At 38.5% G+C, this 23,229-nt stretch overlaps 1 pseudogene; it reads right to left on the bottom strand.

The window, feature by feature from the left end:
• The window catches only part of LOC127424073 (cytosolic carboxypeptidase 6-like), a 464,974-nt pseudogene extending 447,643 nt beyond the window's left edge, over window positions 1-17,331 (bottom strand).
• Window positions 17,332-23,229: the final 5,898 nt, after the last annotated feature.

The following is a 23,229-nucleotide window of genomic DNA, read 5'->3' as shown; positions in this document are numbered from 1 at the left end:
TCCAACACCTTATCCTTGAGTAATCATGCTAAATTGCTAATTTGGTACTAGAAAATCCCTTGCCATTATATCAAACACTGCTGCAAGCTATTTGATCCATTAAATGAATCTTAACATTGTCTTTGTGTTTGTTTTTGAGTTGACACAGAATGCAATAGACTGGCATGTCTTAAGGTCAATATTAGTTAAAAAATGGCAAAAAAGAAACAGCTTTCTCTAGAAACTCATTAGTCAATCATTATTTTGAGGAATGAAGGCTATACAATAATTGAAACTGCCAAAAAACTGAAGATTTCATACAAAGGTGAACACTACAGTCTTCAAAGACAAAGGACAACTGGCTCTAACAAGGACAGAAAGAGATGTGGAAGGCCAGATGTCTATCTAGTCTTTAAAGGTGTACCGGGCCCGGGCGGCATTAAACACTGAACTCAGTGACAATTGGTCTCGGAGACCAGAAGTCCGAAAGCATACCCCCAACAGAGATTTAAATCTCCACCCAGAATAACCTTCAAAAATAAGAAAGGCAAATTAATAAACAAAAACAACAAATAGTGCTCTGAAGGAAGAATTGCAAAAACAATCCAGCTGTAAACACACTAACTAACTGGAGTTTACTCATTCAAAAAAACAAAAGGTGAACCCTCAAACTAATAGGCTGCTCACCATTACACACAGCTTCCAAAGATTTTGGACAAGCCTCCAATTCATGTTAAAGCCAGCTCGTTCCCGACCGCAACATAACGGGGAGTCACACACCAAAGGTCATTTCAATGATATGAATTTATTAATTTAAAGATAGTATACAAGGAATTAAGAATGTCTAGGGGGTTAAACAAAGGAACAACAAAATGACAGAAAGAGTCAGGGTCGTAACAATCATCAAAAGGCTGAAAAATATTAAAGATATACTGTACATTTTTTAGTTTTATCACCCAACTCCACATAAGGGGCAAATCTCTTTGAAGGAACATGTCAATACAAAATGCGCAACCACAGCTTCACACATGCGCACTCCAAAACATTCCCATGCAAGTATCTCAACCATCCACAGCCTAAGAGCAGATGTTTGAGCTGATGTTTCATTCCAGATCTCATCAGGCTGCAGAGCTCTGATCAAATATAACAGAGGCTGATGGTGGGAATGTCAGGCAGGATTATCACCTGTTTCATTTGCTTGTGCACATTTGAGATATCCGCTTGCCTGACTCATTCTACAGCGTGGACACACACACTTTAACCGAGCACTCTAGGGGTGGGTAAATATTACAGCATGACTGTTCGCAGACCGCTGTGCTCTGAGAAGCAGTTGCAATGTCGGCAAGAAATGCAGTGTGCATAAGACTATAAGGATGCAATACAGACATTTAAAGTTTAAAGCACTATTATGAATTCTTCTCTTAGGGTTTACACATGTTCTTTCATGTTAAATTAGGTTGAAAGTCTTTGGTATTACTGTGCACAATGATATTGTTAGGGAAAACTAAATTGTCTTCATAATCTTTCACCAAAATGTACCTAATAAGTTTTTCCACCTCAGAAACAACCTTTCTTGTCTGATGACATCACCAAGGCCGTGCAGGCGAGGAAAAATAATACTACTAACCAATAATATTAAAGCTCGCTTTTCACAATCCAATCCAAACCTGTTCCCTGTCAAAAGCTACACTTAATGCTGCGCTTGATTAAGTGCTTATGGGAACGTCTTTAGAAGTGACCAGCTGTGAATATGTGTGCAACACGTCAATGAAATTGACTAGAACCTTTATAGCCTCTGTTGGTGACATCATCAGAATGTGCCAGTACCAGTGCTATAAATAGATGTGCCACAGGTGCATCATCAGGTCTTTTGTCTTCAGACCACTCTGTGTTGTGTTTGTGCTTTAACATCTACCCGCTCCTTCCCGACACCCCCACGAAACCTCTCCATCCCCACTGCCTCTGGTGTTTCGGGGGGCAGCGGTTTCCAGCTAAATGTTGAGTGTTCCGATGCTTCCTGTTGTCGACCAGGACACGGAACACCAAACATCCCCTCAACGGGAAGTATCAAAGTTGGTATTCATTTCAGAGAACCTGGCAGCGTGGAAGCTACTGCCAGGTATTTCTATGTGGGTCCTAAAGTCAGTAGAAAAGGGCTACAGAATTCAATTCGTTCGCCGTCCTCCGCGTTTCAACGGCGTGGTCCCCACTACCGTGAAACCGGAACAAGCACATTTACTGTCACAAGAGCTGCAATCTCTTCTGGTCAAAGGGGCCATATAACATGTTCCACTTCCAGAGAGAGTGTCAGGTTACTACAGCAGATACTTCCTGGTTCCCAAGAAGGATGGGGGATTGCGTCTGATTTTAGATCTTCGAGGCTTGAACCACTCAATCAAGGCGCTCAAGTTCAAGATGCTAACTGTCAAGACGATAGTGTCACAAATTCAACATCGTGATTGGTTAGTCATGATCGATCTCATGGATGCATACTTTCATATAGATGTACTGCCACAACACAGGAAGTTCCTGAGGTTTGCTTTTGGGGGCGAAGCTTACCAATATCGGGTTCTTCCATTCGGCCTTATCACCTCACACATTCACAAAGTGCATGGATGCAGCACTGGCTCCATTGCGACTCCAGGGCATCCGCATTTTGAATTACATAGACGACTGGCTGGTACTAGCACAATCGCAAGAACTGGCATTACAGCACAGAAATGTCATCTTAGCTCATCTAGTTTCTCTGGGGTTGAGACTCAACGACAAGAAAAGCGTTCTTTCTCCTGCCCAGAGAACGACATATTTAGGGATTGTATGGGCACAGCTGTCTCCCGCTCGAATCGAGACCATTCAGAATACCCTGAGCAAAGTCAGGCTAGGCCAAGATCTTACTGTTCTTCAGTATCAACGAATGTTAGGTCTCATGGCATCTGCGTCCTCTGTGATCCCTATAGGCCTTTTGCATATGAGACCATTTTAGTTGTGGCTCAAAGCCAGGGGATTTCATCCAAGGGCCAATCCCCGAAGGCAGATAAGGGTTATGTGCCTCTATGTGGCTCAGACCCCGGTTCCTCGCCTTGGGTCCCACTCTAGGTGCGTCTTGCCGTCGCAGATTGTTAACAACAGACGCGATTGGCACATCAACTGTTTCGAGTTGATGGCTGTATTTCTGGCCCTGAAGTACTTCCTCCAGCATCTGAGAGGCTGCCATGTCCTGGTGCATGTGGACAACACAGCGGCAGTCTCTTACATAAATCACCAGGGAGTTCTGCGGTTGCGCCAGCTAAACAGACTAGTGCAGCAGATTTTTCTTTGGGCCCAGGGCAAGCTCCTGTCACTCAAAGCAGTATATATCCCTGGATGCCTGAATGTGGGAGCAGATTTACTGTCCAGACAGAAAATACCGACGGGAGAACAGAAACTCCACCCCGAGGTAGTAAAACAAATCTGGTTAAGATTTTACAAAGTAGAGGTGGACCTCTTTGCCTCCCAACAGACAGCGCATTGTCCCCTCTACTTCTCTCGGAGTCACCCAGCCCCCCGGGGTCTGGACACGATGGCGCATACATGGCCCAAAATGTGCCTGAACGCGTTTCCTCTGGTTTCTCTGCTCCCGGGAGTTCTAGCCAAAGTTCGTCAACAAGGATCTTGCCTCTTACTGATAGCGCCGCGTTGGCCGAACAGAGCATGGTTCTCGGAGATAATATCTCTCCACGACGGCTCGCCTTGGGCGATACCGGAGAGGAGGGACCTTCTGTCTCAAGCGCAGGGGACAATATTTCATCCCCGGCCCGAGCTGTGGAACCTTCATGTTTGGCCCCTGAAGGGTACCAACTGAGGGACACTGGGTTTTCACCTGAAGTTATTGAGACCATTCTGAGTGCTAAGGCGCCAATAAATGGGGTGTCTTTGAAAGGTGGTGCACTGCACATAATGCAGATCCAGTTAACTGCCAGATTGCATCAGTTCTGGACTTCCTGCAGGAGAAATTATCAGTAGGCACATGCCTCACCACTCTCAGGGTTTATGTGGTTGCTCTGTCGGCTTGCCACGCCTTGATTGACGGGGTGCCACTGGGGAAACATCCTTTGCTCGCTTGCTTCATTCGTGGGGCCATGCGACTGAGGCCTCCCTTTAGAACCAGGATCCCTTCATGGGACTTAGCTATATGGGGGCCGTAACAGGGGGGCAGCCACCACAAAACAGACAAAGTCACATTGGGTGAGGGATGCTATTGCCCTTGCCTATGAGGCGCACAGTCAAGCTTTGCCAGTAGGCATCAGGGCTCAATCTACCAGGGGGGTCACTTCTTCTAAAGCTTTGGCAGGGGGTGCCCCTCTGCAGCATGTTTGTAATGCGGCAGGCTGGTTCTCTCCACACACATTCATAAGATTTTATAGTTTGGATGTTCATGCCACTCCGGGCTCTCATGTCCTTGAGTCAATGTCAAAAGCTCATGTCTGAGACCTTTCGTGTTCTTGTGAGCACACACTACACAACCGTAAGGGGCCCAGACACCCATAGTGCGGCGGTATGGGTATTCTCGTTCCCATAAGCACTTAATCAAGCACAGCATTAAGTGTAGCTTTTGACAGGGAACGTCTCGGGTTACTTGACCGTAACCCTTGCTCCCTGAAAAAGCGGAATGAGATGCTGCGCTTCATTGCCACACTGAGGATGTCCTAGGACTGTTCTTCAGACAAATATACCTGATGATGCACCTGTGGCACATCTATTTATAGCCCTGGTACTGGCGCATTCTGATGATGTCACCAACAGAGGCTATAAAGGTTCTAGTCAATTTAATTGACGTGTTGCTCACATATTCACAGCTGGTCACTTCTAAAGACGTTCCCATAAGCGCTTAATCAAGCGCAGCATCTCGTTCCACTTTTTCAGGGAACAAGGGTTACGGTGAAGTAACCCGAGACGTTCTTCTATAAGTTCTGCCCTACATGGTTAAACACTGAATATTCTCCAGATTTACTTAGAAATATCTCACATGATGGAAGTTAAATAGTTTGAATGTTTGCATGTTTCATGATATCTGTAACACAAAGACCTAAAGGTTCAGCAAGAAAAAATAATCATTATTTTGTCACAGAGAACAAACTCCTCAGACCACTTTCTGAAATACCTGTGAATTTTATAGTAGTACTGCTTTAAGTATCGAGTGGTGTCTGGATGATATATGAGTAAGGGGCCACAAAAAGTAAGGTTGCATTACTGTAAGACTAAAGAACCAAGGTTGTTAGCCTTGTGGGTTAGGAGGGGGAGAGTTTGAAACCCCTGTCCACACATGGTCTTGGAGTGCAGGGATATTTTATTCAGGGCTGGAGCTTTATAACACCACAGGCCTTAGTATCAGTTAAGGGAATGAAAGAGATAAAGCTACGAAATTTACAAAGGCTGGCTTCAACTAGCTAGATGGAAAAAACAATGCTTGATAAAAACAATAAATCAGAAAACTGCTCTGGCTTCTTCTCAAAAAATAGCCAAAATCAATTCAATTCAATTCCATCCTCCTTAAAGCCTCACAAAAGTACAAGGCTTGGAAAGAAAACAGTAAGACACCAGACAGCGAAGTAGCCACCAAAGCAGGAAGGATGACTCTTGTGCCAAACGGCAAGCAAAACTTTCATTTTCTAAACACTAACCACAAACTCTTATCCTAATATCTTTTCCACTTGTCTTTTATTTTCACCCATCAGCCCTCTACAGTACGAGTAAATCACTCGCATATGCAACTCAATTTCATGCTATGTGACTAAAATATGTCTGTTATTGGCCACTGTCTAGTAAATGTTCAGAATTCACTCGCCAGTGAGTTGTGCAGTGGTGAAGAACTTAAGCACAGTGATCCTTTTACTAAATAAGAAGCTGTCGATTAAGAAGCTGGATTCAGCCTTGTTTTTTGCTGTGTGTTGTGTCTGCGTGTTGTGTCTCTGAATGAAATGTAGCTTATTTGGCTTCAGTGGGTCTTGAGGTATCATCAACGCAGTGTCCCCATTGCTTACGTTGAGCCATGATATGCCAAAATTAAATTTACATTGCATTTAATGATGTGAACTCTGATTTTTGATTTTCACAACATTCTCTGTTTTAAAGCATGGCTAGAGACCAGTGTGATGCACCTGTTGGACATCTGTTGGAAGAAGGTAAAAGTGTTTTTTGAAGTGAATTTGAGAACTTGTACAATAAATATTTGTGTACATTATGTACAACGAACATTATATCAAGCTTCCTTTTGCTTTGTTCCATGCATTGTGTGTCCAAAGACGAGATCCAGGCACTCCATTTTCATTTCATATCTCTTTTAATATACTTTCTGTTATTTATAGTTGGTGATCAAAAAGATAAATAAACATTCATTCTAATCATACAGTGCACGGATGAAGGAAAACCACCGTGCAACCTCTCTCTCATAAATGTGCGCTGCACTCATTCAACCGCAAACATATGCTTGTGGAGCTGCAGTTCTCTTAAAGAGACTGTACCAATTTAGTGCTTGTTATACATATCAATGTAAACTCAATATGAATCACAAGTACACATAAACAAACACGCAACAAAATGTAGTAATGTTGTAAGTTTAATAAATGTGTAAATACATAAATATTTAAAGGTAAAATCATACATTATGAAATATTAAAATTCAGAAAAAAAACTAAATAATAAAGAATTTAACAAATAGGCTCATGCCACATGTATGCAAGGGTTTGGTCATTTTTTTTTTTTTTTTTTGTATAGTAGTTTTGATAAAGTGAGACATCATATAAATTGATAGAATGCGAAATACACAAGCTGAAATGTGGTTAAAATTATCAAAGCGAAATATGAAAATAAAATGTACAATCTCGCATACTATATTGCATGAAGTCATATACACTACTGGTCAAAAGTTTTGAAACACTTACTCATTCTTTATTATATTTTTTTTTTTTCTTCACATTTTAGAATAATAGTAAAGTCATGAAAACTATGGAATAATATAAATGGAACTGTGGGAATTATGTTGTGACTAAACAAAATCCAAAACAAATCAAAACTATGTTATATTTTAGCATCTTCAAAGTAGTCACCCTTTGCCTAGAATTTGCAGACATGTACTCTTGACATTTTCTCAACCAACTTCTTGAGGTATCACCCAGGGATGCTTTTTAAACAGTATTGAAGGAGTTCCCATCTATATGCTGGCCACTTATTGGCTGCTTTTCTTTATTATTTGGTCTAAGTCATCAATTTCAAAATCTTTATTTTTGTAATTAAATTTTATTTTTATAATGAAATAAATTAATATGGTGGCACAATTATATTTTTGTCTACAAAACTCATTTCAGTCAAGTGTTTCAAAACTTTTGACCGGTAGTGTATATGAATACTATATATATATATATATATATACACTGTATATATATATGTGTGTGTGTGAAGATGCCCCGTTCTCCATTTGCTTTATATCTTTTTCAGTTTTTCAGTTGCTTTACGCTTACATGTCGTCAAAGTTCTGCCGAGTAAAAAAAAATTTACTAGCCAAAGGCAGTTCCTTCTCCAACATGTCCGTAGAGGGTTGTCCATGATGCTATGTTTTCTTGAAGGCAGAAATCATCTATAATACCCTAATATACACTGATCAGCCACAACATTTAAACCACCTGCCTAATATTGTGTAGGTCCCCCTTGTGCCACCAAAACAGCGCCAACCCGCATCTCAGAATAGCATTCTGAGATGCTATTCTTCTCACCGCAATTGTACAGAGAATGGCCAGACTGGTTCGAACTGATAAAGTCTACGGTAACTCAGATAACTGCTCTGTACAATTGTGGTAAGAAGAATAGCATTACAGAATGCTATTCTGAGATGCAGGTAGGTGCTGTTTTGGCGGCACGAGGGGGACCTACACAATATTAAGCAGGTGATTTTAATGTTGTGGCTGATCGGTGTATGTCTAAGTACTCTTCATTCTTCATGTAAACCCCACTGTCTACTGCAGCCACTTGAGCAAAAAGCCTGATTGTTAGAATATTTCCACTTCTTTAATCAATGGGGAACTGACAGTCTTGATTCAGGGTACATCTTAAGTATATAAATATCTGCTGGCAAGCCTTGTCCTCTTTCCTCTCCCTTCATCTGCCTCTTGTCTTTCTGGGGTGTTAAATGTAATCATTAATCCACTAGATGTACTCTGCTAGAATGACATGGGGCATGAGGTCTTTTGAGAAAAAATAAAAACAGGTGGAAAACTCACCTGCACCAAGAAAGAAAAAAAAAATATACTAAACAATTAAAGCCCATCAGTGGAGAATGAACAGAAGAATTTTCCCTACCATTTATCCTCAATGGTGCAGCTGAGGATTTACTGTATCTCCTATGCTAGCACATATCTTTCGCTGAATCGAAGAATAGTTTTTCCTCTATTACGATTGCAACAGATAATTTAAAATCCACAGTGCAAATCCGTTAAATGCTTAAGGGGTACTGCACGACACGCAATGTCATTGGTGGATACATTATATTTTGCCCTTGGTAGGAATCGAATCATTATGTAGACACACATATGCATATTTGCACTTGTGTGTACACACACACCTTATTCCTCTGCCTCTGGCTGGCACCAGATTTAATCAGCAGCTACAGTCAATAAGTTGTATCACTCAAGAGTACCTCTAATAAAATATCAGCATGTGAAGAAATATTTTTGACATAATTTGCCCCAAGAATGAATTATGAAACTGATGTGAGAACATCTATACAAATGAAAGGGAGGGTGAAAGTTAATGAAGGACGACACTGTACTTCAATATCTTCAAATATCTTGCTCTAAATGTAAAAGGTTTAAAATAAAAACTCTTTGATGTAATAATATATTATTTGAATCTGGCATGCAGAATTTGGTCATTTCACTCAGGAGGCATTCATTAATGTCCAAGACTATCAATCCTATTAATGTCTGTTATATGTGGTAAACAAAGAAGTACAGTAGGATTACAAAGTCTCAGCTACCACAATACAAAACTCTTGAAATAAAAAAAATAAAAAAAATAAAAAAGACATACTTAAAGGGATACATTATTTTTTATTTTTTTAATATATAGATAATATTACATGGCAAAATACTAATTATAATCATTAAAGCTCTTTTAAAGAGATTCTAAGGAATTTACATAATGCGGCAAACATAACTATAACTATAGAGTAATGAATACTATTATAATGACGCCTTCAGGAAATATTCATTATGTTTTTTACTATCAAACTGTGCATAATGGGGGTTATTTTAATAAGTTCTGTAAAGAGAGAGAGAGAGAGAGAGACATAAAAGTGAGAGAAAATAAAAAACCTGTAGGCCCGAATGCCTTAGACAAGATATACCACTGACCTAATCTGCATATGGCTGACAAGAAAATGAGTTACAGTACATCTCATCTAAATGTAAATTAAGTGTTTTATGCCTTCAGTAAACAGTTTATGTATACATGGTCTGTTTTAATTAACCAATTAACCAGCCATTTCTCTGACTTCTTACATTTTGGTACATTTTTGACAGCTGTTGAAAAGGAGAAAGAAAGATGAAACAATTTATCTGGCAGAGAGAAAGGACTTGAGTGATATCTTGGCTTTAAGTCCGACACATTTGCTTAAAGTCTTGCAGGATCTAAAGATGATGTGATTCTGCAATGAAAGCATGTATGTAGCAGCCTTCTCTATGTTGGTGACAATATATGGCTGTATATTTACATAGCAATAGCCCATTCAAGTGCATGCATTCTATCAAATTACAAAACACATTCTGAAAACATTGCTGGGATCTGAGACAATTCATGAAGGTACTATTACTGGCCATGCAGTTACTTATTTTCAAAAAGGGTTTAGCCATGCATTTTCAAGATCTGAGCGAGAGATATATAATCTATACTTTTATTTTCATATTTCATGAGCTGTCCGAGGGGATATTTTATCCTTTGACTGTGTTTTAAATATAATTTCCATTTTGAAGGTGCCGACTTTCACTGTAACAAAGGATAAGCTGTGAACGGTGAAAAGTTATCATCCACTGACAGGTGGCTTTCTGACAAATGAGCTCACACAACCAAAAACCTTTACATTTCCACATCTTCTTCAACAAAGCGAGAAACTTTTGATTAATGATTGGCTGCGCCTCACTCCGAAAACTTTGCTGAAGTATTGTGTCCACTGTCCTTCAATTGACACAGGGGCTTCAGCTCTCAAAGTCACTTACAATCAAAAGCCCAGATTGTTGCCAAGAAAGTGCCGCTTCCCTTTTGTCAGTGTGTAAGTTGTTAACACCATTTCACTGCAGTGTTGCTTTGCTGAAACAGCAACAGGACATTAATTTGACATTAGTGCTGTAACATCAATTCCTCTCTTTTTCCAACTTGGATAATGCGTTTATTGGAAGCAGATTAATATCAATTCCATAAATCATTCAGAGAATTTGCCGAGCCCAAGACATGGGGGAAATGTCATATATGTTAGCTGATCCTGGTCTTGCGGCTCAACGTTCATTAATCAGTGCCTCAGGGTCCCTGGGGCCAGTCAGAGGGGAAAACAGAGAAACTTATAAAATATCCTGATTATTTATTTATATTGACTTTGGCTCTGTAACTTTATGTTAATATTCCATGTCCTTTTATTGCTGTCTTTCGCCACGAAGCATCACCCCCTGTCCGCTATACGTTGCACAAACCACCGTCAACATATGAGCATGCTTTTGAATAACGTATTCTTTGTTTTGACATCTCTGTGATGATGGATGCCTCAATTTCTAAAGCAAAACATGAGCGCTGTTTTATTATTAGTTCTTCTGTAGTCTGTTTCTCTGAATCATATTGACTTATCAAGTTACTCTGGAATTGATTCGAAACCACCAGTATTATGTTTCAGTCACAGGATCAGTAACTAACTGCTTTCTTTTAGCTTAGCATTTGACCCAAACTAAAAAGCAACTAGCAGATAAGGCCAAAAAGACAAAAAAAAAAAAAAAAAAAAATGTAGCATTCCAGAATATTTCCAAGACCAAAAAATCTATAGAAAAAAACTCCCCACAGGGAGTCCAGCCACAGGCGAGCTCTGTACCCACAGAGGGGTGAATTGGATGGCTCTCAAGAATATGAAAGCTGAGTCTCATCTGCTGGAGACCCTGAACCTAATCTCCCAACAGAGAATGATATTGTGCCTGTTACAGTCGTACTGATTCACAGTCAGTCTGGCCCAAAGCTGCTCTCAGCTGCCCACTTGACCTTGTCACTGAAAAAGCACTTTATTTTCATTACATCAGTGTTCATTCAGACCGGCAAAACGTGCCAAACAAAGGCTTTCAAAGGATTTACTCAAAGCATTCTTCAAAATATCATAACTAACTTTAATTACAGTTTTCAACAAGGTAGACTGACAAGAGCAGTCACTTTCAAATGAAATGCTTCAATTTTTACCACCTCCTTTAAAAAAGGGAAATAACTGTCCATTAAAAGCCCCACTTACATGGACAAAAGGCTCTCTCAGGCTGTGCTGCCGTATGCTGAAATTATATGGTTAAACATTCTCTGTGATTTTTGTACAAACATGTTTGATGACAAAGGTCTACAGCTCTTATGGGAATTCAAGGGTGTATCTTACTTACAGAGTTAACACAGGGCAATCCAAGATGTTCACCATCTAAACTGACAAAAGTAGTAATTGTTCTAAATCTTTAATTAAATTCCATGTTAACATATTGTTTGGTACTGTTTAATTGATTATCTGTTCATAGCAAACTAAATTATAAACATGTCAATTCCACGACTATGTTACAACCATCAGGGCTCAACAATAAGGATGGTCCTCTGGCCCTGGGCCAGTAACTGTTTCGGGCAAGTTGATGGAACACCTATCAGGCCAGTACTGCAAGATCACTAAATCTTATCCTCACTGATCTTATATGTGTGTTTTTTTGTATGACTTGCCATATTAAACAATGCATTGAACACTGTTATTGCAAATTCTGCTAATTTTAACATATCAAGTATTTAGCTGGCGAACATGTGTTTTGTCGAAATTGAGATAAAGACTTAATCTTGGAAGCATCAGTAAGAATTGGTGGAAAATTTCAAAACAAGCAGCAATGTTTTGCATCGTATGCCTTTATTTTTCAGCAAAAGTGTTTATAGATGTCATGGCATTGTCAGACAGAAACTTCCAGTTTTGTATTTGTTAAGAAAGTGAAATAAGGACTGACTGAGTTTGGCTAAGGTAAAGCAAAAATATTTTCTAATAAAAAACTAAATATATGTAAATAAATAATATATACAAATAAATGTATATATAATAAGTCTCTTTAAATATTCAATGATTCTCAAACACTTGTGAAGGAAAGAATATATGAGAAAGCAGTGGCAGGCCATGCATTTTAAGTCTAGGCCTTCAGTGCAATTCATGCCATTAAGAAAACACAGTTTCACAATGAATAAGGCACCCTATGCCTTTGGGCATCATACATTATGTCACAGCTAACTAATAATACCAATTGACATTTTAAAAACACGTCCACGCACGAAAGCCAGAACTTGAAACAACACTTAATGCTCAAGCAAGCCTAATTTTAACTGCAGCATGACTGTTTTGTGAAATGAACGTCTCCCGAACAGACATTCAAAAACCATAATTTTTCATATAAATCTACCAAGGAGGTCTATAATACCAGGAAAAATCTATCTAATAATGTTGCTTGCAATAATGCACGGTTATGCTGCGTTCCATTCAAGCTGGATGTGGGTTATTCCTACTTGATATCTCTGACAATAAATGCATTCCATTCCCGATAATCGGAAGATGACGTTTAAGGAAACAAAACTGCAATGCTCCCATTAGCATAGCAGGGGTTTGACTCTCATTGGAGATGTCTTCTAGCAACCCAACTGATAAAATATGCTGCAGCGCAAGCATTTGTGCTTCAGGTGTACAATTATCAAAAGAGATTATAATTTACCATGTTTTATACACCTGTTTCTGCAGGCATTTTTTAAACAAGCTTTAATATCATGTAATGTGGAAACAAACTAATTTATCGATATTACTTAATACAGTGAATGTTTATCACTTACTTTGTATATCTCCCTGAGTGTCGACATGTTTGTGTGACATCATGCCCCTGCATCTTGCCGAAATCGGAGTTGAGAATTTCTGCACAAGCCTACAAATTGTAATTCTGATTTAAAGATGCATTCCATTGCACTTTTCCTAGTAGGAAGTTGGAAAATCCAACTTTCCAAGTTGAATGGAACACAGCACTACTTTTCAAAACTTGATTCGACACTGAATGCTCAAGCAGCCTAATTTACACTTAGAAAACTCCTGATGTTGCTATAACAATGCAAAAAGCACTTACCAAATTGCTTGAAGTGAAAATCAGCCCTCCTTTCCTGTTTAATAAATTAAGCAATCGCTCAGTCATGCAGAACATCTCATGTTTGTTAATCTATAAGGATGCAATACCAACAGTGATGACAGCCGACTCGTCAGACAGATCTCGCGCTCTTCGCTTTCAAATTACGTACATCACATAAAGTGTGATTGCGTCACTCAAGGCCAGCTAAAAGGCCTCGACCGGGACATATCCTAAAGTTCACATCCACCAAGAACAAATAAATCAATCTGATTGGCTGATGAATCTGACAATCTGACTTTAGTTGCCCATTCATTTGCAATGCTGAGGGATTCTGAAGAAATTCTGAAGGCCTGATGGGGTGGAGCTCAGACTCACGTGCTGCTTCGGGCATGCGATTTGTGAAACAGTTGTCACAGTTTGCTTGTAAGCATAAAGGAATAAATTCTGACTGGATAAACTTTTTTTTTCTCTATTTGTTTGTAGATTAATTAAGAGTGGAAAGCAATTAAAAATACATAGGAAAAAAGATGATTGAGAATGAAAGGATGAAAAATATTTATTTATTTGGCATGTTAGGCCAGCAGAGAAGGCTTTGCTGGCCCTGAGAAATCGCCACTGTGAGAAAGACATTTTATCTGAAATTTACTAAAACTAATTTAGGCTTAAATCGGATGTGTGTATTTTTTATATCCTTGCTTTCTCATATCCCAGCTTGATGTGTGGAGACAATTATAGCCCACGTTTATTTCCTTAAAGTGTAAACACAGTGGAACTCCAGCACTTTCAACATTGCCCTGTTTGTTTGAGCGGGCAAACATGTCAGCTTCTGGCTCAACCAATGCCATGAGTTTGGGGCAGGACAATCTGATCTGTTTGTAAGAACTGGATGGAAGACAGGAGGAGTGTTTGGAACACCTGTCTGAAAGCAGTTATTATTTTTGCCTTTTTTTTTGTTGCTGATAGTGGCCCAGAAATTACACACAGCAGCTTTAAATTCAACAAGAAATTATAACTGACCCTATTTGCTTTCTTAATAAATACATATGGTCTTATTGTGAATAATTAAATGGTGCACATTAATCCAAAGAAAAATCATTATCTCTACAATTCTAAACCACTTTTCCTTTTTTAGCTTATGTCATCAAGCTCTCTTATTTTTCAGCAACTCCCCTCCAACAATATGTCATATAGATATAACATTTTCCTAGTTCAATATCCTGTTTCATTGGCAAATACATAAAAATCACGGAAGTATAATGGGTGTAGGCCATTTCATGATGACATTAAAGTTCTGACATTCTGTGTGCAAACTAGGGTTGCTCCAGTACCCAAATATTGGCTCCGGTATGATACCAGCCCTGGTACCCCAGCATCGATACTAAATCAATACTTCGACAACAAATAAATAGCCTCAGATTACTGCTGAAATCACACAAAAAGGGACTTAATTAAAAAAACTGCATAAAGTCTTGCAGTTGCAAATTCTGCATTTTCTATTTTAATTTTTCTGGATTCCATGTTTTATGTTTTAATTAAATGTTATTACATAAACATTATTTAATCAAGTGAATACATAAAGTTTTAATCAAACAAAATATAATAATTAATTTTCAACAATAAATAGCAATTTTTTGGGTCAAATAAAATGCTGCACAACCGAGCTTCACAGTATAAATGAAAACATTAATGAAAAAAATCTGTTTATCCGTAGCACAATGATGAATCACAGTGTGGTGATATTCAGTACACTTGTTTTTGTGATATTGCTTACATGTAATAAAATGTTTAATAATAATAAACCCTTTTATTATTAAATTATTGTTATAAGTAGTATTATGGATATTACATTTTTCAATACAATAGTAATATTTTTCTGTTGTAATGTCTTCAATTTCACACATCCAGTTAAACAGAGCTTTTATTTTGGAGGAACTTTTATTTTGACGGACCTTTGAGTTCCTCCTGTGTGGTAGTTTTTAATAAGGTCCACATTCTAAATAAAATGCTGAAATATTCGTGAGCTGAGACCTTGGAGCAGCACCGGAGCAGTTTGTGTGAGTGTTCACAGCCACTCAGAAACTGATGACATCCTTCTGTGGTTTAATAACCACAACTGGCCATATCAATTTAGAATTTGATTAATTGTCAAATTGTCATTGATTTAATCTACAAAATGTCACATCTTTTAAAATTTTGCTAATAGCACCATAGTGTAGTATGGTACAGAAATGAGCAACAAGATGATATTGTAACGTTTAAAATATTTTGTTATTGTAATATTTTATTAGTACCGCAGTACCATACCATGCAACCCTAGTGCAAACTAGGGGCGAGGGAAAAATAGATTAATAAAGGCACACAGGTTAAGGGTGCCATGAGGGTGAGTAAATGATGACAGAATTTAATTTTTGGGTGAACAATTCCTTTAACATCTTAAAGAAAACAAACAAACAACTTTCTATATCAGAAATTTGAGCCTGTATATATCTAATATTCAGTAGATCAGTATCATGGCTTTAGTATCGGGAAAAGTAAGTACTGTTACTGATTAAGAGACTAAATCTGCAAGGCAAGCATTAAACTGACAAACATTCAGACCACTCACCACTCTCATAGCAGGCGTCGAAGATGAGATGTCCTTTCCTTGGTGGTTCAGTATATCCTGGAGGGGTGACTTTCAGTTTGTTCACATTCCCCACTAAAGCATCCTCTCCGCCCGCTTCATTATCTGCCACAGAGAACTGAGAATTCCATACAGTCAGCTTGTCTGTACATATATACAGCATGATTACCCTTCGGTTTCCAATCTCTAAATACAAATTGCCTTATATATTTATATATATATGAAATATTTCAGCAAGGACCATTGTAGGGCTGACTTGAAAAATATTTGGCAACAGCAATGTTTCAGCAATAACAATCTGGCATCTAAAAAGGGTTTTGGTCTTAGAGATCCATTTTGTTTGTGGGTGCATGTCTGTGTACAGTCTGCCAGAGTGCCAGTCAGATAGAAACAATGCCAACACTGAATTTATTTTTCAAGCCTGAATCATGTTAATACCAACACAAGATGAAGTATGACAACAGAAACAAAACATATAACAACAAAAACTATGATAGTAGTAGTACTGAACACTAGTAAAAAAACAAAACAAAAAAAAAAAGGTTTCTAGAATTGCAGCCATGAACTTAACTCAGACATCTTTATGTTAAATATTTATGTATATTTTGGACATACTAGCGAGGTTGTCTTTTCATAGTGTGCTGCCACCTTTTACCATGCATCATGCATGATACATTTCCTTTCAACAGACTCTTAAAGGGTGGTTCTTCTGTTTATTTTAGCCTTCTTTTATCATCATCATCAATGTCGTTATTATTATTATTCCTATTATTATCATTAAGCTGAGAATTCCAGAACATTCTCACATTCTTTGCTACAAGTCTGTCTGACAATACTGCTAATAACCCCGATTTGTGTAAAGACTAGTAGAGGTCTAATAAAGCTAGTGAATGTTTAGTAATGCTAGTAAGGACTAGTCAAACTGGTAAAGGTCTAGTAAAGTGTGAATACTATACTGTACATCACCCACAGTATCTGGAAACGTCCACCTTAACAAGGTTGGGCTACAAACTCACGTGGTGTTTCGTTTTATTATGCAGCTGTAAATGCATATTTATCGCAATAAAAGCTGCTTTGAGATGTTATGACACTACATGTGCTGGACAGCATCGCAGAAATGCGGTTTATTCAAGACATCGGCTAACGTTAGCAAACAGTCACTGTTTTTACAAAAACGAAGCCCTCAAATCATACACCGATTGGCTAAAACTGCTCGCTTTTAATGCACTGTCAGCTTAAAGTATGTGTCCGTGAAAAGAAAACGGCAACACGACTCCGTGTGAATGTGTGAGTTTTATTTTACACACCAGTATCGAGATGTTCTCTGCTGTTCTCCTCCATCTTTCGTTACCACAGGCTCGCGACGCTGAAGGAGCGTTGCCAAGACAACGTCGCTTCACCGCACGAGAGAAAGAAATTGACGTCACCAGCAGGTGTGAGCTCGGGAAGAGCTCACAGCACCCCCAGCCACGCGGGTGTCTCTCCACAGCAAGCAAAGCTATGCTGTGTTTTCACTCCTTGGCATGTAAAGGGTCGAAATGGAGAGGAAATAGCAGCAGCAGTTTTTATAGAGATAGTAAGTAGCCCCTTATCAGCTGGTGATAAGCCACGCTGTATCTAGACAGTGCGTTCGATGTAAAATTATAGAGTTTAGATAAAATGCATCAAGTAAGCAAGCACTCAACGTGTAGGCTTTAAATAAAACCTCAAATGAAAACTAATGGGTAATATCATCTACAGCTACCATAAAGAGTTGGTTCACCCAAAAATGTTGTTCAAACAACATACTGTATGATTTTTTAGTGGAACACAAAAGTTGTTAAGCAAAATGTTAGGAAATGACAGCCTCCATCAAGGTTCATACATTCATACATTCATTCATTCATTCATTGCATCTTTTTTCAATATAATGAAAGTAAATGGTGACTGAGATTGCCATTCTGTTGACACACCTCCTTTTGTGCTCATAAGAGTCTGGAACAACATGAGGGTGAGTAATGACAACATTTTCATTTGTTTGGTGAACCACCCCTTTAAGGTAGCTTGAGATAATATTTCCCTACTTCAATATCAGAATCAGATTTCACTTATGAGGAATTTGACTTGGCATTTGCTAATGATGTACATACATAGGCTACAGTTAAAATATCTTTTATTTTTCATGTTAGGGTTTATTTACTGTAAAGCCTAAATGTTGAGTGCTTGCCTACTTATGCATGTTATCCAGACTCTATCCCTTTAACTCTGGTATTTACTGAACTTTTCTTACATTGTGAGAACAAAGATGGAGCAGCATGCAGAAATTGCGGTCATCAACAGTTCCTTCAGGTGTCTCATATTTTAAAAATGCAATGTCTCTCACAACTGACGGCTGTCTCTCAATATAGATTGATTAAAGTGTATGGATTCAGGGACAACTGGAGCATAGCCTGTGCCATCAACTACAATCAAGTCCGACCTCATTCATTTTCCATTAATAGTGCGGCTTTCTAATTAGCCTGCAAATGAACAACCATATGACTTGAGTTTCAGGAGTGCACAGGAATAGAGACCATCAATTGCTAATTTTCAGGTTATGAGCAGAGAAGCAAGTGTCAGAAGCATATGAAGAGAATGGGGATTGGCTTTAATAAGACAAAATTGCAAATGATCTTTCCTCGTGATCATATTTGATGGCAAACTACAACAAGCAGGGGCACCCAGGTTAGTTTGACTGTTTTTATATAATGAGGAATTGTGCTGCACAGTACACCCTTCAAAGTGAAAATTGAAAAGCTGTCCTTCATGGTATGTCATTCCCTAACATCTCCAATTATCTGGCTCCATGCCTCCCTGTTTATTTATTGAGACTGTCAATTCGTATTATGAATTGGCCAACAATAATATAGATCATTCAAAACGATCCTTTCCTTGTTTTTTTGTGTCTGCAGACATCTGCACATGTTCCAGGGTGCATGCAATGTACCTGTGTACGCCGACCGCATAGATCTGCGAACAAATAGCAGGAAATAAAATTTTAGGGGGAAACAGAATCTCAGCAGATATTCATATGACAATTATGACATGCCTGCAAAAGCAGAATTTCTTCTCTGCACACTGGTCCTGTCACGTGGTCTGCCAAGTGAACAGATGATTTAATAAATCCATCAATCAAAATACAAAATCAAAGTACAGTCCACTTCTTGATCCTCCAATTTTTAATTGGTTCCCGTGGGATGCAGTGTTTTTCCATATCAGAATAAGTTTTACCCCACCATTGTAACCAACTCCACTGCTAACAATCACGAGAGACAAAGAGTACAATGGCAAAACTGGATTAAAGCTGAAATGTGTGTGTGTGTGTGTGTGTGTGGGGGGGGGAAGAAAAATACTTTCTTCTGTCCCACCTTAATATGCAGAGACAGTTAAAAGCCATTTGTAAGTTGATTTCCTGGAAAAGTGTAAACAATGTGGTTTTGTGGCATTATTAACAATGTTGGTGTGAGCATCCTGACAAGCCCGACATAGCAACATTAGCTCAACCAATAAACTTTTATTTGGGGAGTTTGGGGTAGGATTATATTTTTAACCAAAATATACAGCAGATGAGGGAAGAGTTTGGAAAACCTGTTAGAAAAGCATTATTTTTGCATTTCTGTGTAGTGACGCTAGTGGTGCAGAAATTACACATTTCAGCTCTAAATATAAAAGATGAAACTTTCTTTTTGGTAAGGAGGCATTTGAAGCATTTGCTATGAAAAGAGTTACCTTGCGTGTTTGTGTGGGGGTGTGCGTTTCTCTGTCCAATGGCACCTACATGTTTTTGGTGGTGTACAGGGAAACCCTTTTTAGATGGACCATGTAGGGACTCCACACATGAATCCTTTGCAATGAATGGCAGGTCATCTGCATGGAGTAGACGGCACACAGCAGAAGAGACAGGCTCTGAACAGGCTATATGAAGACACATAGAGTCACTATGGAGACAGCAATCAGAATCCTCCTGGGACCTCAGTGGACAGAAGAGGGGGAATGAGAGGCAGCTGACTCTGGAATCAAGCCGTAAACTCCATGATTCAAGTGACAGCCCTTCCCACTGCATGCATGCACACACAAGCATGTATACACAGTCTCCTCAGTGATTTTTAAAGAGCTCTGTTGAATATGATAAAATCTGAAATGGGCTGTGGTACTTGAGAAATGGAAAATTCTGCAACATCATGAACATAATTACAGTGAGAGTGAGAAAACGACTGTTTACATGATCCCTTAGTAGCATGCAGCACACTGGGTGGATCTCTTAACTGAATAAAATTAGCCTGTAACAATATTATTATAAATGGATTTCGCATTAAAATTTACAATGTAGACATTGTGGGGGTACACACTGTTGTATAACAGCATAAGTCAAATGTTATACAGTTTAAAAAAGAATTAGGCTGCACCTTTAAAATAATGCGCACACATACACATACACATATCCTCTATGGCGTGCAAATAATAAATAGATCTATTTATCTATCTATCTATCTATCTCTTTATTTCTCTTTTTCCTGTTGGCTTCAGTCCACCTCAGCAGATGGGTCTGTGTCAATAGGTTGCTGTTAACTGGATACACGCCTCTCATGGGCCAGAGACCAGATCATACTGTACTACCGGTATATGCAGTTTAAAAAAAAAGGGGGAGGAAAGAACGAAACAGCTTATTTTGCTAGTCATACCCACTTTCAGCTAATATCCACTTTAGCAAGTTGAAAATGACTTATTCTTGTCTGCTTTGTTATTTTGAGAGATAAACATAAATGCTTTTGTGGTTTGTATTGTATTCTATGACTGTTGACATATGAAGCTGATGATTATGCTAGCATTCTATTAACAGCAAAGCCTCTGTGCTATGGTCATTGTTATATTTTAATCTAATTGTTTTCTTTCCTGGTATAAACCAAACCAACAAAATGAATTAAGATCTTAAGAGAGATTTCATAATTTAAACTAAACATTTTAAATGACATTTTAAACGTTAATCTCATGAAGGTCTGATCAGTATGCATATTGAATACTATGATACTTTAATGGTAAAATTACAGTGTTATATGGTCACTGGTAGATGAGCATCTAGGACTACAGTAAATCAATAAATAACAATGACCTCATAATTGGTCATACTTTTTGTTAAGTTTTCCATATAAAATAATTATAAAGGAAAAGTCTCAAATCTAAAACAAAGAATATAATTCACTAAAAGTCCCTGTTTTCTCATGCTATTCTCACATAGAATTAAAGGGTTTGGTTGTTGACGTTTAATTATTGAGAGGACGGGTCATCAATGCTCGGTTCCTGCTGCTATGTGGGAGTCGTTTTTCAAGTTCCCATCTAAAGGTTAAGTATAAGTTTTGAAACTACATCTGATGAATCATAATGATTATATATATATATATATATATATATATATATATATATATATATATATATATATATATATATATATATATATAATAATAATAATAATAATAATAATAATAATCCAACCATCACAAAGTTGTCCATGCGGTTTGTTAAACAGGCTTTATGCCATTTCAGTGCATCCACATACATACGGTGGCCCTAAAACATATTTGGACAATTAAACCACACTTAAAAATCTATGAATAACATTGTATTAGATATTCATTGCATTAGACAAAATATCAAACCAAACTGAAACTGCCAACACATGATGACCTTTTCTCAGAACTACACCTTTTTTCATGTTAACAATTACTTTTAATAAACTGATCTCAAGGTCATTTTACAGTAAATAGATGCATGAAGTCAGTTCCCCACAGAGTAACAACAGGTTCATTACATTAACTATGAACACATTCGACTAAATTTGACTTCCAGAAAGTGTCCAAATACTCATTGTCTTAATTTTGATAAAACAATAATTTAGATGTTTTTGATTTTTTTATTTTTTTATGTTTTTAAGCTTAAGTGTTCAAATTGTTTTCAGGGCCAGGTATTTCTAGCAATGTAAAGCAGTGAATCAAAGCACCTTGATCTGATGTGATTTCTGAGAAAGAGACATGTCAGTGTCCCAAATATTCTCTGGGAACCATACAGTGACATCTCAGCAGGGGTTTTCTTAGGCGAGGTGCCACTGGTCAAAATTGTGTTAATGCAATTGGTCTATAAATCAGCCCTGTTCTCCCCCATACATCAAACGCGGCTGTCATGAGGTGAGGGAGGTGAGGGAGGAGGCGAAAGAGAGGAGAGGATGGAGGTGAGTGGGTGCCAAGCCGATCATGTGTTCCCCTCAAGCAGCAGGAAGAGAGTCGTGAAGCCAAACAGGGAGGAAAAGATGAGCCAGGAAAGGCAGATGTGCCTGTGTCAAGTCTGTTATGAACAGTATTCCCACCCTGTGGTAACACTGTGAACTGTAGCTGCAGGAGAGCGTGATCGAGAAAGATAGAAAGAGTGGAGGATGGGGTGGGGGGATAGAGAGAGAGAGAAAGAGAGAGTGAGTAAGGGAGGGAGCAAGGAAGGAGAGAGAAAGAGAGAAAGGGTGAGGGACGGAGAAAGAGAGAGAGAGGAGTTTAAACTAAGAGCTATGTTTTGGGACGGACTAATCTGCTAGAGAGCAGTGTGAGGATCGGAACGCATTGTGTGAGCGAGTGTGTGGAGGACAGATAAGGGAAGAAGCCCGGCAGACCGACTGCTTGTTTTAATGTGCTGACTCTGGGGAGCTAAAAAAAAAAAAATATATATATATATATATAAATATATATATATATATATTGACTCTTCAGTCGTGTGCCGTGAGCCAGGGCACAAGCACCACATTTAACAAAGGTGCACCAGAAAGCAGGGCGCAGGAGAGGAGCAAATACATCCAACCAGACAGCACATTTAGAGGATTTCTCTTTCCTTTCTTCTTTTTTTTAATCTGTTCATTTTTATTTTATTTTATTTTTTTCTTCGGGACTGACTCCCATTTCCTGTAGAAAAAAAGGAGCCGTAGAGCCACAGAGCAAATACAATAAAACGACCGGGGCGACAAGAAACAAAACAACGGCAACAAGATGTTTGAAATCAGCCGAACATTGAACGCTGCTTTGTTAAGCAATGAGGTAAAGGAATTGGATTTTTCTTGTTGTGTCACCTCACTTCTCTAAGTGTGTGTTCATTATTCCGTTGTGCGTAACGTTTCCATGTGTCTTATCAATGTGCCCATGCTTCTAAATATGGCAGATGTCACAGGTTTTAAATGAATGCGCAGGG

The sequence above is a fragment of the Myxocyprinus asiaticus genome, chromosome 33 (assembly GCF_019703515.2).
Source record: "Myxocyprinus asiaticus isolate MX2 ecotype Aquarium Trade chromosome 33, UBuf_Myxa_2, whole genome shotgun sequence".
NCBI lineage: Eukaryota > Metazoa > Chordata > Actinopteri > Cypriniformes > Catostomidae > Myxocyprinus > Myxocyprinus asiaticus.
Note: the sequence above shows the minus strand (reverse complement) of the source record. Positions and strands in the feature narration are given on the sequence as shown.